Source organism: Mirounga angustirostris, unplaced genomic scaffold (assembly GCF_029215605.1).
Source record: "Mirounga angustirostris isolate CCGP_5_RB_7025 unplaced genomic scaffold, mMirAng1.0.hap1 SCAF_5, whole genome shotgun sequence".
In the NCBI taxonomy this organism is placed as follows: Eukaryota; Metazoa; Chordata; class Mammalia; order Carnivora; family Phocidae; genus Mirounga; species Mirounga angustirostris.
In genome coordinates this window covers 11,263,975-11,279,419 of record NW_026991713.1, presented here as the reverse complement: position 1 = coordinate 11,279,419, position 15,445 = coordinate 11,263,975, and positions in this window count along the sequence as shown.

The window sequence follows — 15,445 nt, the reverse complement described above, 5'->3', positions numbered from 1 at the left end:
AGGATTGCTCTCCGGAATGTGAAGTCCTCCTTTCCGCTGAGCCCACTTCCTCGCTTGTACAATGGAGAACGTGTGACCACCCCCCTCCCCCCCCCAACAAAAGCGGGCCTCGAGGACCTTGCCTGTCGCTCAGGAAGGCTGCGCCCCTCGCCGCACGCTTCCCAGGGAGGTCCCTCTTGCTGGGCGGTCAGAAAACCAGGCTGAAATCCGCACCGTCTTCCTGGCATGGCGCGTCGCCTCACCCTGAGCCTCTTCGCTCATCTTTGAAGATCGGCCAGCAGAACCCGCCTCTGGGGTTGTCCTGAGGAGTACAAGAGGGGAAAGATGTAGGGGCCCGGGGCACAGTAGGTGCTCAACAGTGATTGTCGAATGGATGAAAGAGAAGAAATTTATCTGGACAGATTTGGCTTAACACCATCACGGTGATGACATCATGGCCAGATGCACCCCCGAGGTCACTCCTGCTGACTCCCCCCCCCCCCCCAGGGTGGCTGGCGCTGAGAGGGAAGAGCAGGCCCTGGGCGAAGGTGCCTGTGCTTGGGGTTCCCATCACGAACCGCTCCTTCACCAAGCACTTCTCTCAGCTGCCCTGTGACTTCGTGTGGCTGCCAGCCGCGTGCAGGGCAGTGAACACATGCACACTCATCAAATTGCTAAGAACTTTTTAGTTCCGATTCTGGAGTGAAACAGTGCAAGTTGCCTGGAATTTTCTTTCCTTGGGAATCATTCCTGGTATTATGGTTGAGGCCTCTCTGCCTCTCCCTCGTTCTTTTTACCTGCTTTTCTTTTTTGAGGACATCATGCACAGCTGTCTCAGGCACCTCAGGCCTCGGTGAGTCAGAGTGCCTCTGCCTGGTCTTCCTGCTCCCCCTCCAGGCTGTCCTGACCATCGTCACCCTGCTAAACCCTTCGAGGACCCCTTGAGTGAGTCCCCCTCCTGAGGCAGCTGCATGGAGCTGAGACACTGAGCTACATGTGAGGGGAGCCTTCTAGAGCCCCCATTTCCTCCAAGGGGGTAATGGCACTTCCCTCATAGGCTGTTGTCCTCTGCACCACATCCACTCTCCCTCTCATTGTCACTCTGTGATTTGGGTCAGCATTTTGGATTTTTCCAGCGAGGTGCTAAACTGTGTATAATGAATTCTACCCCGCTTACTCCACAATCCCAAGAGCCTTCTATATATTCTTTTGTTTTTTAAGATTTTATTTATTTATTTGAGAGAGAGAAAGAGAGAGAGAGCACAAGAGCGGGGAGGGTCAGAGGGAGAAGCAGACTCCCTGCCGAGCAGGGAGCCCGATGCGGGACTCGATCCCGGGACTCCAGGATCATGACCTGAGCCGAAGGCAGTCGCTTAACCGACTGAGCCACCCAGGCGCCCCGAGCCTTCTATATATTCTTAATGACAAACGACAGCTGCCTGACTGTCCCTGGTTTTAAAGCGGTCAGAGAGTTTTGGAGCCATGAGGGCCCTTGAAATTCTAGTCTGACCCCTCCCTGAGCTGCTGCAGTGGCTAAAGCTGGCACATGTTGAGCACATGATGAATGCTGGCCTCATCGTGAGCGCCGTAAAGGCGTAATTAATTTAATTTTCATGTTCGTATGTGATGTTCATAATAACCCCTGCGAGGCTGGTATCATCCCTGTGTGATAGATGGGGAAACTGAGGCCCAAATGAGGAAAAGGCTAAAACCCAGAGTCACAAAGACAGTGAATGGCGGAACTAGGTTTTGAACAAAAGGAGATTGTCAAGCCCGTGGTGTCGACAGGAGCCTGTCCTTCCTCCACTGCCTCTCACATTTCCTTCCATCCTAGAGAATAAATTTATTGAGTTCCTTTGCAGTAATGGGTCATGTCAGTTGAGCCTCCTATGCCAGGCATGTGCAAAACACTTCACATCCTCTCTCGTTGGCTGCAACGACTCTGAGAAGTGGAAACTGTCATTACTTCAGTTCAACAGGCAAGAATCTGAGGTCCATGGGCAGCCCAAGGTCCTGCGACATACCAGCTGGAGTCAGAACGGACCTCAGGTCCTGTTCTTGGGACTGATGTCTTTTTCCATTTCCTGCTGCAATCTTCCCAGTTTCATTAATAAGCTTTCCTTGAGTGCCTGCCCTAGGCCAGGCCCTGGGCTGGTGGCCGGGGCTACGAAATGAGGGTGACAAGAATCCCAGGCATCTCTGTCAGACTGTGGTCCCGTGGGAGTGCTGGCCAGTGTTGCAGGCCTGTTTTCTAGAGGAGGCCGGAATCTGGATTTTGGGTGAAATCCCCTGACTCTCAAATGATCTGCGCCTGCTTGTGGTAAGTGTTGAGCGGGAAACGATTTGTTGCACGAGGAAATAATACTCTTTCTGTGGTTCCCGGACTAGCAATATCAGCCCCACCCCGCAACAGGGACTTGGAAATGCTCATTCCCAGGCCCCACCCAGGCCAACTGAACACGGGGTAGGAACCACAGTCTGTTTTCATAAGCCTTTTTGGTGATTTTGATGCATGCTATTGTTTGAGAACCTCTGCTCTTAGGTCATGGTAGGACCCACCTTTATCCATTTTCTCTGTTTTACTGTTTCTCAGACTCCCCAAGACCCTTCCTACCTCAGGGCCTTTGCACTTACTATTCTCAACGTGGCTGCATGACTCTTTCCCTCAAACCTTCAGATCTTTGTTCAAATGTCATCTCCTTGGAGAGGCCCTCCCAAGCACCCAATTTAAAGAATCACTCCCAATCTGTCGGTCTCAATCTCTTTGCCTTATTTTACTTTCTTCATAGCACTCCCCACTACCCGATATTATATCCTGTACTAGTTATTTGTATAGTATCTGTCTCCCTCCACTAGGAGGTAAGCTTCACGAGGACAGGGACTTGGTCTCTTTTGTTCTCCCAAGATCTTGAATGGTGCCCAGCCTGGTGAGAGACTTGGTAAATATTGTTGAATGAAGGAAGGAGTCTTCTAGAGTTTACCTTTCTGGTCATTCATTTATTCATTCTACAGGTACTGATTCTTGAGTACCAATTCTTGTGCAGGCAATAGGCTTGTTGGCCATGGCCATTCAGATGGGGACAGCCTGTGGCCTGGGTCCTCTGCTGCCTCCCACCCCCTCGTACACCAGCTCCAGATCTGTAGAACCTCCCAGAGCCTACAGACCCATAGGCTCTGTGGAATTGGAGGGGTCAAATAACACTGCTCCCCAAAGCCGGGGACTGGGCTGTTTGGGCTGATTTGGAAGCGAGGGCTTTGGGGGAGGCAGCTGCTGACAAGTTCCCAGGGACTGTTCCATCATCCCGGGGCTGGATGCTTCCTGACAGCCCTGACACACAGCGTGCGCCCAAACTGCGGCTTGCTGCCACAGACAGCCGCAATATTCCACACATGTGCCCGGGCCGATCGTGCCCCCTGTGGCCGAGTCCTTCCACCGTTGCTCCAGGGGGTTCTCCTCTGCTTGGGCTGCTCCTCAGAGCCCTCGTCGCTTGTAGAGTAGATTATGAGGAGGATTGTGGTGCAAAACAACCCCTTTGGATAAATAAGAGGCTTTAGGGGAAATTAGTGGGGAAAACCTCTTGAGAGTTACCCAGCATGAAGCTTCGAGAAGAATACGTTTCATGCAATAAAGCAGATTTGCTCTAATGCCCTCATGTTAGGGGGGCAAGGCAAAAGAGAGGACTGGTAGATTTGGGGGAATTTTATGTATTTTGATGAGGGCTTCTTTACCTTGGCACTATTGACATTTTGGAGGATAATTCACTGTTGTGGGGGGCTGTGCCGGGCATTAGAGGTGTGTTGTAGCATCTTTGGCCTTTACCCACTAGATGCCAGAATCATCCCCCTCGTTGTGACAACCCAAAATGCCTGCAGATATTGCCAAATGTCCCCGGGTGGCCAAAATCACCCATGGATGAGGACCACTGATGTGTGAACTCAATGAGTAAGGAGTATTGGTTTTAAAATGGAAATTTGCAAGGGCCGGGACTCAGACTTGTCCGGGTTCAGATCCTGCTTTGCTTCTTAAGTTCTGTTTTGTCATCCCTGCTCCTGTGGGGGCCGCACGGATCAGCCGGGTTAACACCCAGAAGGGGTCTAGAACAGCGCCTGACAAGGAGTAGGACTCACTAAACACCAGCCCTTACTAACAGCGATGGATCGGGATGCTGATGAATCCCCCTTAGGGTGATCTGTAATGCAGCCTTAGCGTCTGTTTGACAGTTTCCTACGATGCACTGTGTCTCATCTGCCTCCTGGTGTGCCGCCTTCTTATGGTAATGACCTTTGCTGTTCGTTTCTCTGCTGTTCACGTGGGCTTGGTTGTTTATGTCTCCACTGATGCAATGCCTGGCGGTGGCCATCTCGATAAAGGGCAGAGGAAATGTGTCGGACTCACCTCTTGTGCGCCTGGAATGCAAAGTGGAGCCTTGAGCTGTGTGGCCTCAGAAGTGCACGGAGGCTGCGATGTCCTGATTCTGTCAGCAGGGGGCAGCAGCAGCTGGGAAAATGCCTGTTGCAGGAGGGAGCCAAGGGCGGCCTTCGCGGTTGCGTGTATTTAAAGTGGAGCAAATCATCCCTCCAGAGCCACCCGCGGCCTCCTTTAACAGCCCGCGATAGCTCATCTGCGGGAGCCAAGAGCTGCTTTTCTAGAACATTCTACATTTAGCATCTCTGTCCACTTCCAGATGGCTCAGTCTGAACCCAGGCCAAATTCTGCTAGGGGCAAAGTTAAGCTGGTTCCTGTTGCTGCCTGTGCCTTTGCCTCTCCGCTTACTCCACCCTGTCCTGTCCACTTGTCTGAGTTGACACGGTGCCTTATCTAAGGCATCCCGGCAGCTGCACCCCACGCTCAGGCCCCGTCTTAACCGTGTTCCCCATCTCCCCCTCCCACAAACAGCATTCCAGAGTCTCATTCTCTCACAGTTTCCCTGCATTCACTCTGGACCCCCTCCACCGCATTGCCTCCGTAGCAGCTGGGGACATCTTTCCAATTTTGAATAGACAGTCTCTTCTCTACGTTTAAAATGTAAAAGGTGGAAGACAACGGTACAGAGAACGTTCCCTCCCAGCCGTGACCACAGGCCTGCAGTTCCCAGCCCTGGGGCCACTACTCTTAACAGTTTCCTACACTTTTCAGATATTTTATGTGCCTGGCAGCTAATGCACATGAACATTCTTTCTTATCCTTCCCCTCCTCCTTCCCCCTATGAATAGAAGCTGTCACACAACTCTCCTGCACTTTGCTTTTTCTAACAATATACTTTGGAGAGGCTCCATGTCAGCACCCAAAATGCCCCTCATTCCCCCCCACCTTTTTTTTATGCTTGTGCAGAGAGTGGTCTTTCTAAATCTTGTATTTCCACTGCAACTCCCTCAAAGACTTCCTGCTGTTTTTCCCAAACAGCTGTTAGGCCTGGTGAGCTGGCTTTGGCCTAGCTCCCTTTCTGTGTCTAGGGCAGGCTGGCTTAATCCATCTTCAAACTTGACCTGCCTCTCCTGCCCCAGGGCCTTTGCCTCTGCTGTCCCCTCCTAACCTAGTTTGCCCCCACTGTGCTTTTCTTGGCTCAACCACTAATTATGCCCTGTGTCCTGTACATCCCAGAGCAGTGGTGACTGTTGTTTGAACACAGTGATTCATCATAGGCTCTAGACCAGAGTCCTGGGGTTCACATCTTGGGCACTTTGTAGCTGTGGGACCTTGGGCAGCTTGCCACACCTCTGCCAAGTGCCATGGGAGTGAAAATAGATCCTTCATCCTGGGCTTTGGTGTTGAGGATTCAGGGACTGGATGAGTAAGCACAGAGCAAGCTTCCATGCCCGTGGTGATTGGAGGGCATCTTTTTCACCTACTGAGTGCTAACCCCTGAGGGCGGGGACCATGTCTTCCTCATAGGCATCACATCCCAGTGCCTGGTATAAAACAGGTATTCTATAAAGATGGCCCAAATCTACTGGGCATACTTACAGATTAGAAGGAGTCTCAGTACGAGCCAACAGTAGTTGGCCCTTGTGCCAGGCTCCTCCTTAGATCGTTTTACCCCATCCCCACAACAACCTTGACAGGTAGGTAACATCACTATCCGCATTTCCCAGGTGAGGAAACTGAAGCCTAGAGAGGTTAAGTAACTTGCCAGAGGTCACACAGGAGCAGAGGTAGGAGTCAAGTCCAGGAAGACTTCTAGGAAACAATAAACGTTTCAAAAATAGCGTCTAAACTCAGAGATGGTTATCTCTGTGAGTGGGAGTGGGCTGTGCCCTGGGGCACCCTTCCCATCCATCTCTGGGATGGATCCCGTTTCAATTCTGGGCCAGTTTTGAGACCCAACTCAAATAACCCCTCCTTCCTCCAGCCCAGCAGTTCATGTCCTGATCTACCTCTGGACCCTCAGAGAGGGGAGGCAGACAGCCCCTTCACCTGGGTTCGGGTCCCCTGCTGTCCTGGCCGGGTCCCGCTCTGTAGTTCTCCTCTGTCTGCCCACTTGTTCATACAGGCACAAGGCCCCCAGCTTTTGAGACACATTCCCCACACCTCCCGTCAGAGCTTGGCTTGCCCATCCCTCTTTCATTCCCTCACCTCCCACTTCTGCCACAGTCTGCTGCAAACAGTCTCCCCCCGTGTCAGAAGTCACCCACGGAGCAGTGGTCCGCTCCAGTGCTCGGCTGCAGGAATGGGGGACACTGCACTATGTGCCAGGCCCGCGGTAAGCACGCCAGCCTCACGGTAGCCTTGTGAAGTGTTGCTAGCTTCAGCCTATAGAGGAGCAGACAGACCCGGAGAGGTTTAGCAACATGCCTGGGATCGTATGCTTGAAGTAGCGGGGCAGGATTCAAACCCAGGAGCCACAGCTGTGGCCACTGAGCTCCGCTGTCTCCAATGGGGCGTGTCTGCCAAGTTGGCATGGCCAACCTCTTCTCTCTCTTGGCTTTCTTCTCTCTTCCTTGTTCGGTGAGGCTCCTTTTCCTGGTTCTTCTCCTGAGCCCCTTGACTGGCCTTTCTCCAGTGCATTGGAGGCTACTCTGCTCCCTGCTCCTGAAATGGTAGACCCCAAGGGCTTCATGCTGTGCCTCCCTGCCCTGCGGGCGCTCCCTGGTGCCTGCACCTGGTGCCTGTCTGGTGACTTACTGCCCACAACAGGCCGCCCGACACAGGGGACTTGGGAATAATAACACCCCTGCTCGCTCTCTCGAGGAGTGACTGTGAGGGTCAAAATGTTGCCCAGGATATGCTTTGCAAACTGTAAGGTGCTGGGCAAAGGTCAGGGCTGTCACCATTACTGCGATGGGCTCCATGCAGAGGTTGGTGTCTGGTCCCCTGTTCTGAGTGTTCTTGGAGTGTGTCGTCAGCACCTGAATGTAGCGCTGGGTAGTTCCTGAGTTGGAACCTGGCAGCCTGCGGACAGGCTGTGAGAGTACCTGATAGCCATTCGGAGTGAGAAGCCGAGAGGCCTTTTCCAAATGGAACCACGGAGATGAAGAGACTGGCCAAGCATGTTACCTGGCTGGGCCGCCTCCGGGCCATCTCCTGAGCCTCTGGCGGCTGTAGATGGGTGTGATTGCTTGGACGGCAGGCTCCTCCACCCTAGAAAAGGGGGCTGGTGAGACAGAGCAGCACAGAGCCCCTCAACTTACCACCACTGTGGGCTTCGTGCCCAAGGGTGCGAGCACCCGGCTCTCGCAGGTGCCGGAGGGGCAGGAGGACAGACGTTGAAGTCAGCAGATGTGGTTTAAAAGGGTGACTCTGAACAGAAAGATGTCTCTGGTCTACCGATGCCACCCTCCATATCCCCGAAGAGAGTTCAGACATCCTGCTTGCAGGGAAAGATTCTTAAAATCTCACACACTTAATCTTTGTCGGGGCGGGGTGGGGGGGTGGTGAAGAAAACCAGTTTTGGGATATGCAAACTGAGAAGCAGATCCCGGGATGTGGGCAGTCGTCCCTGAGAGCGCTGGCACCTCACCTGTCTGGTGGCTCTATCCTGTCCTCTCAGACTTCAGCCATCGGCATCCAGTTTCCAGAGGGGGAGACTGAGGCTCAGTTCAACGAGTTGACGGGCGTGTCTGGTACAACATGGCTAATAAGAAGGGAGCATGGGATTAGAATTCACATCTCTTTTCTCCAAATCCCGCTCCCCTACCTGCTGGCTGGCTGGCTGGCTTTGGGAGAGCTAATGAGCTTGGCTGAGCCTCTGTTCCTCTATCTGTAAAATGGGACGAATGACCAACCTCAGAGGGCTTAAATGTGCCTTGAATGAGGCAATGCAGATAAAACACGTGATACAGGGGCGCCTGGGTGGCTCAGATGGTTATGTGTCTGCCTTCGGCTCAGGTCATGATCCCAGCATCCTGGGATCGAGCCCCGCATCGGGCCCCCTGCTCAGCCAGAAGCCTGCTTCTCCCTCTCCCACTCCCCCTGCTTGTGTTCCCTCTCTCTCTGTCTCTCTCTGTGTCAAATAAATAAAATTTAAAAAATAAAAATAAAAAATAAAACACGTGATACAGCCACAGAGCAAACACTCAGCAAATGCTGGTGGTTATTGCTACTCGAGAGCATGCTGTTATTGAATGAAGGAATGAATGAATGACTTAAATGTACTCCTACCCTCTATGGGGTGATAGGAAGCTTTCCTTGCAAGAAACCCAAGAAATGAAAACAATTTCCTGTAGATGAAAATAAAGTGCCCATGGAAGCAGTTTCTTGTGGCAGAAGAATTGGCCCCCACTTCCTCTGTGTTACTCACACTTGGAAGCCAAGAAAGGGCTGGTTCCCGGCGCCGACCAGCCATCCACGACCATCTTTCTGGCAGTGCTGACAAGGTGGCATTTTTGTGATCATTACGCAAGACACCTTTCCAGTCCCTGACCCTCTGCTCCAGCAAAAAGCTTTGGCTCTTGCAGAACTGCTGGGCCATTGGCCATTTCTCATCTGGCGCTGGCTCGCCCCGCAAGCTTCTCGGCCATTCCCAGAACCGTCTGAGAAGCACTCTGCTGAAATGATCGCCCTCTGCCCGTTTTTCGAGAGTGAACAGATGTGAGCATTGGGTGAGAAGTGGCCCGAGACCTGGAGATGCTGGAGCAGTAACAGGCCCGGGTGTCTTGCTGGAGCACGGCCAGGTCTCGGTGCCAGAGGCTCTGTGGTGGACACAGAAAACCTTCGGACGTTCTCTGTTTTCGCAGCAGGACGTTCAAGAGCCTCCCCAGTCAGAGGTTGGGCCTTCGGCAGCCGCCGCGCCCCTGCATCCTGCTCCAGGCTGCAGAGAGCTGGCTACTTGCCAGTTTGGGTCCCTAAACGTGGATGCACTTGGGGCTGTTCGGCAGATCACCGCACAGAGTGGAGTAGCTTAGTGGGTCTGAGCTTAGTGGGTCTGAGCTTACGCGTCTGCCTTCGGCTCAGGTCATGATCCCAGCATCCTGGGATCGAGCCCCGCATCGGGCCCCCTGCTCAGCCAGAAGCCTGCTTCTCCCTCTCCTACTCCCCCTGCTTGTGTTCCCTCTCTCTCTGTCTCTCTCTGTGTCAAATAAATAAAAAAATAAATAAATAAATAAAACACATGATACAGCCACAGAGCAAACACTCAGGGGTCAGATAAACCAGAGATGGGCCCCGACTCCAACACTCTTTCGGTTCGGAATTCTCCCAGAAGCACACCTCGAACATGGACTTGATTGAATACAGTGGTTTATTGTGAGTCGGTTCCCAGAAGCACTACTTGGGGAGCGGGGACATGAGACAGGGAGGGGACAGGGGCAGGAGGGTGCACAACTAAGCTGATGGCCACTGTGGGCAGCTCAGCCCTGCTGGGGACTGAGGGCTGTCCTGCTGGTACCCTCGGCACGTCTGCCTTGCCCTGGGCGGGGGCTGGGTATCCACAGCCAGGAACAAAAGCCCCTTGGATGGTGAGCCTGGGGTCTTCAGAGGGAGGAGTGGGGGGCACTGCCGGATCTGCTACGATCCCTCCCCTCTCTGGGCCTCAGTCTCCCGAGCTATTAAAAAGGGATGAGGATACCATCATTGGGGTTTGGCATAAAGATCAGGGGGAGGGCATGTGAAGCACAAAGTAGAGGACATGCCTGACAGCCGACATGGTGCTATTCTTGTTGTTATAGTTTGCTGTTCGTGTTTCTGGAAGATTGTTCTCCTCTTAACCAAAGAATTCCTTTGTATCCTTCAGATGCCTGGCTTTGATGTCACAGCTTCTACTTCGCTGCATGTCTTAGTGTCCTAGGGCTACCATAACAAATGGCCAAAAATTTAGTGACTTAAAAGGAGAGGAATGTATTCTCTCATGGTTCTGGAAGCCAGAGTCTGAAACCGAGCTGTCTGCCAGCCATGCTCTTTCGGAAGGCTCTGGGGAGAGTCCTTCCTTGCCTTTCCCGGCTTCTGGTGGCTCCTGATGCTCACAGACTTCTGGCTGTGTCACTCCCACCTCCACCTCCTCCTTCATGTGTCTGTTCTATCCTGGGTGTCTTCTCCTTTTCTGTCTCTTCTGATGACAGCTGTCACTGGATGTAGGGCCCACGCTCATCCGGGAGGGTCTCAACTTGAGATCCTCACCTTAATTATCTCTGCAAATATTCCAAATAAGGTCACTTTCTGAGGTTCCGAGTGGGCGTATTTGTTCAACCTGCTACACTACACTTTCTGAGTTTTCTTTAATTCCTGCTCATTGGTTAGAATTACGGCTTGTTTTACGTACTAACCACAGCAACTCAACCCGCCAGGGGCTTGTTGCGCTGTTCTCAGAACCCTCCCGAGCTTGGTAGCTTCCAGGAGCCCTCGGGGACCAGGCTCCTCCCAGTGTCCTGACTGACACGTCGCTGGCGTGTCTTTCATGTCTACAGCTGTAGGAAGGCAGCTCCATCTTTGGGCACCAGGGCTGCATCCCAGACAGGGCAAAGGAGGAAAGCGAAGGCCAAAGACTAAGGGGTCTGCTTCTCTGGAAGCTTCTCTGCAAACCCCACCCAGGGATGTAGGTTTACATCTCATGGACCAAAACCGTGTTCCCATTCAGGCATCTTTATCAGGGCACATCGCTATCCTGCCCCCAAATAGGATTGTGGTAGAAAGAAGGAGGTAAGAATTAGGGAAAAATAGACAAATTACAATATACTATAGTATAATGTAATATATAATATAATATATAATAGAGTCACCTATAAACAATTAAAATTCGCATCACAGATTGCATGTTATAGAATATCCACAATGTCTGGCTTAAAGGACACCCCCTAGTTTCTTTGTGGATGCCCAGACTTTTCCCAGACTTGTTCCTCCTGGTGTCATAGCCGCTTCTTTCTGGACACCAGGGCCTGGCCGTGAGGGAGAGCGGGACCAGGATGTGGGCGTTCAGATGAGCCCAGCAGAGCAGAGCCACATCAGAGATGGCAGGAGCCGTCGCTGGTGGTGATGCTGCTGGAAGGAGTTCAAGCAGGGACCAGGAGGTGGCGAGCACACCAAGGGGCCAGCAGAAGCCTGCAGGAGGTTCATTAAGTGCAAACCAGTCTCCTTTGAACCTGGTGAAATCAGCACCTGGCTTTCCCAAGGTGGCGTTCTGAACACTGGGTCGGGTCAGGACGGAGAAAATAAAAAGAATGACCTGGAAACTTCTCTGCCTTTTTAGGACATGGCACCCTCTTTGGGTCTGTGTTCAGTGGCTATCTGGAGAGTGATTGATTCAATAACGTAGCAAGCAGCCAGCAGGAGATTAATGGATTTGTAGTGGCCTGTAAGTTGGCTCAGGTCACAGCATCTCCGAGTTGGAAGGGACTCCCTGTCCAGGGGAACCCGCCTGCTGATTCATGAGTTCTTTCAACAAGTTCCCTCGTCTCTGTTTGCATGCCTCTCATGATAGGGCACTCACTGCCTCCCAGGATAGCCCGTGTCATGCCCAGGAGCTCAAGGGGTAGATAGGTTTCTTTAGGTTTAGGCAAGAGCTGTTGCCTCATGAACCCCCCTAGTCGGTCCTGATTTTGTGCCTGCGGAATCACACAAAATAAATGTGATTCCTGTTCAGGCTACGCTCCTGCCTTCGATTATGGAAAGGCTTAATATCCTCTGTACATTGATGCTTTGCTTTTCTTGCTTCTTTGTGAATGTTTTTCTTTGTTTTCTGTGTTTATTTCCTCCGCAAGGATATATTAAGCCCCTCCTTTGTGCCAGGGACTTGTCGGGTGCTGGGGGTCACAGTGGTGAGTGAGGTACACATGTTTCCAGCTCTCAGGAAACCTAGCAACCGAATGAGGAACCTAGGTGATCATGATGATGATTGAGGTGAAATTCACGTGACATACAAGGAACCATTGTAGAGTGAACGATTCAGTGGCATCTAGTGCATTCCCAATCTGTGCAACTACCACCTCTCTCTAGTTTCAGAACCTTTCCATTACTCCAAAAGAACACCCTATACCCATTCCCCTTTTCCATCCACCCCCTGGGCAACTTCTAGTCTGCTTTATATCCATATGGATTTATCTATTCCGGATCTCTCATATAAAAGGATACTCTGCGTCTGGCTTCTTTCACTGAGCATCATGTTTGCAAGGTGCATCCCTGTTGTAGTGTGGGTCCGCACTCTGTTCTTTTTTATGGCTGAGTAATATGCCATTGTATGGATGTACCACATTCTGATTATCCATTCAATCACTGATGAACATTTGGGTTGTTTTCACCTTTTGGCTGTTACAAATAGTGCTGCTATGAACACTTGTATACATGTGTCTGGACACATGCTTTCATTTCTTTTGGATATATACCTAGGAGTGGATTTCTGGGGTATATGGAAATTCCATGTTGAACGTTTCGAGGAACTGCCATACTATTTTCCATAGTGACTGTACCATTTTATGCTCTCTCAATCAAAAGATGAGAGTATTAATTTCTCCACGTCCCTGCCAGTAATATTATTTTCATTTTCTTGATTAAAGCCATCCTAGGGGGTATGAAGTGGTTTCTCAGTGTGTTTTGATTTTCCATCTCCTTAGCAACTGATGATGTTGCGCGTCTTTCCCATGCTTGTTGGCCATTTGTATATCTTCTTTGGAGAAATGTCTTTCAAGTCATTTGTCTGTTTTTTAAATTTTTTAAATTTTTTTATTTTTTTTAAAGATTTTACTTATTTATTTGAGAGAGAGAGAATGAGAGACAGAGAGCAAGAGAAGGAGGAAGGTCAGAGGGAGAAGCAGACTCCCTGCTGAGCAGGGAGCCCGATGCGGGACTCGATCCCGGGACTCCAGGATCATGACCTGAGCCGAAGGCAGTTGCTTAACCAACTGAGCCACCCAGGTGCCCCATTTGTCTGTTTTTAAATTGGGGTTTATGCTGGTTAATTTTATGTGTCAACTTGACTGGCCCAGATATTTGGCCAAACATAATTCTGGGTGTTTCTGAGATGACAGTACATTTAAATCAATAGACTGAGTAAAACAGATTGCCTTCCCTAATGAGGGTGGGTCTCATCCAATCAGTTGAAGGCCCGAATAGAATGAAAAGGCTGACCTCCCTGAGTAAGAGAATTCTTCAGCCTGGGGAGGTAGGGGATGTAGGAGAAGAATGTGGACTCTGAATCCAGGCTCCTCATAGTTTGAATCCTGGCTCTGTCCCCCATCAGGCAAAGAGTGGGGTCAAACAAAGGGGTTCTGGGGTTTCAACTAAGCTACTTATGCTCCATTTTCTCATCTGCAAAATGGCGATGATGAGGGTATCCTGGCCAGAGTGCCACCACCATGGGGAGCCTGCCTTTGGCCCTTAGGAGCCCCAGATCTGACCTTAAACCCCAAATGTGGATACTTCTATCACTTCCCTGGGGAGGTATAGGGAGAGCAGAAACAGAGGTAAGTCAGGTGAGAGCCCTTTGTGACATGGTTTGGGGTCCAGACTGGCTGCCCATGCCTTTCTCTGGCTGGACCGATGGAGGAGGATGCAAAGTCAGAGGGCACTGGACTTCTGTCCCACATGCTGAGCTGCCCCTCGCAAATGGCCTCCTGATTCTTATATAAACTGGAATATCAGATTCAACCAATTTAAATCTTTCCAGGCTAATTGTCCCTGTAGAGTGGCAGCAGAGACACTGGATGGAGGTGGGGGTCTTCACTGGGGGAGGCAGAGCCAGAGAAAGCCGAACTTTGGAAAGAGGTCTAACAGTTACTATGATGATCCAATGAGGTAATGCTTCTAAAATGCTTAGCTGTGTTGGCTGTAAGTAAGGCACTCAAAAATTATTTGTTGACTCTATGAGTCTATGTTTGTTATTTTATTAGCTGTGTAATTTGGGCAAGTTCTCTAACCTCTCTGAACCTCTTTTTTTCACCTGTAAAATAGAAATTGCTCCCTTCCTTGGAGGGTTATGGTGGGAATTAAGAGGTGTTATATACAAAACGTCTGGCACAAAGTAGGTGCTCAAAGGAGGAAGAGGCAGATTTGGAAGGCAGCTCTGTCCAGCCCCAAATCCAGAGCCCAGCACGCTCCTATTCTCCAAGCCCATGGCTGGAAGAGGAGAGAGTCCACAGCCCCGATTTTTCCCACCCAGCCTTCCCCACCTCTGACCCTTCCTTGCTCCCTCTTCTCCCACTTACCTGCATCCTCTCTGAGCTCTGGGACATTTATTCTATCATTCAGGCCTCTGCCCGCACGCAGAGGCTGCTCCCTGCTCTTATCAAAGGCCACTCAGGCTCCTCCTCCCAGCCCCGAGCTCCTTCCCTCCGGGTCCCCAGCCTTTCCAGGACAGAAGGGAGATGGAGATAAGGAGTGAGCATAACAAGGAAGAAACGGAAGAGGAGTTGTGTTGAGCTGATGAGCAAATGAAGAGGGTGGTGACCAGGTGTCAATGTGACTCTGGCCGGAGGCTGGCCGATGCTGGGCTAGGAGGACGTCCGTTGCCTGTGCCCCACTCCTTGCTGGGGTGGAAGGTCTCTGTGGGTGAGACACCGTGGCAGGGTGGGAAAGCGGGAGGCTGGGGTCAGGTCTCCATTCTGCTCTGCGCCTGTGGCCTTGAGCCAGTCGTTGGCCTCTGTGGCCACGTTGGCATCATGGCACCTTTTTGTGCATCAGGCCCTGGGATCCAGCAGGGAACCCCGCGGACATGACCTTGGGCATCTTACGATCTCTGGGAGACATGGGTGTGAATTAAGTTGTCACACCTGTTTTCCCCATTTCACCTGCAGAAGAAGTTCAGATGCTCTAGCCCTGGCGGGGGTGTCCATCTGGGGGAGGCGGGTTCCCAAGAGGAGTAAGACTGAGGCAGGGAAAGTGGCGGGGAGGGCAGAACGATCTGGGCTGAGGGAGCAGCTTGGTAGGGAGCGGTGGGGACTGAGGGAGAAGGCAGAGATGGGGGAGGGGTGGGAGTGGAGGAGCTAGGCCATCCCCGCTGGCAGGGAAGGCTGTGCTTGGATTCGGGGTTCTAGTCTGTGGATGGGGCAGTCACAGGACAGTTTTAGGAAAGAACCCTTGGGGGCTCTGGGTGGAGAGTGGGTT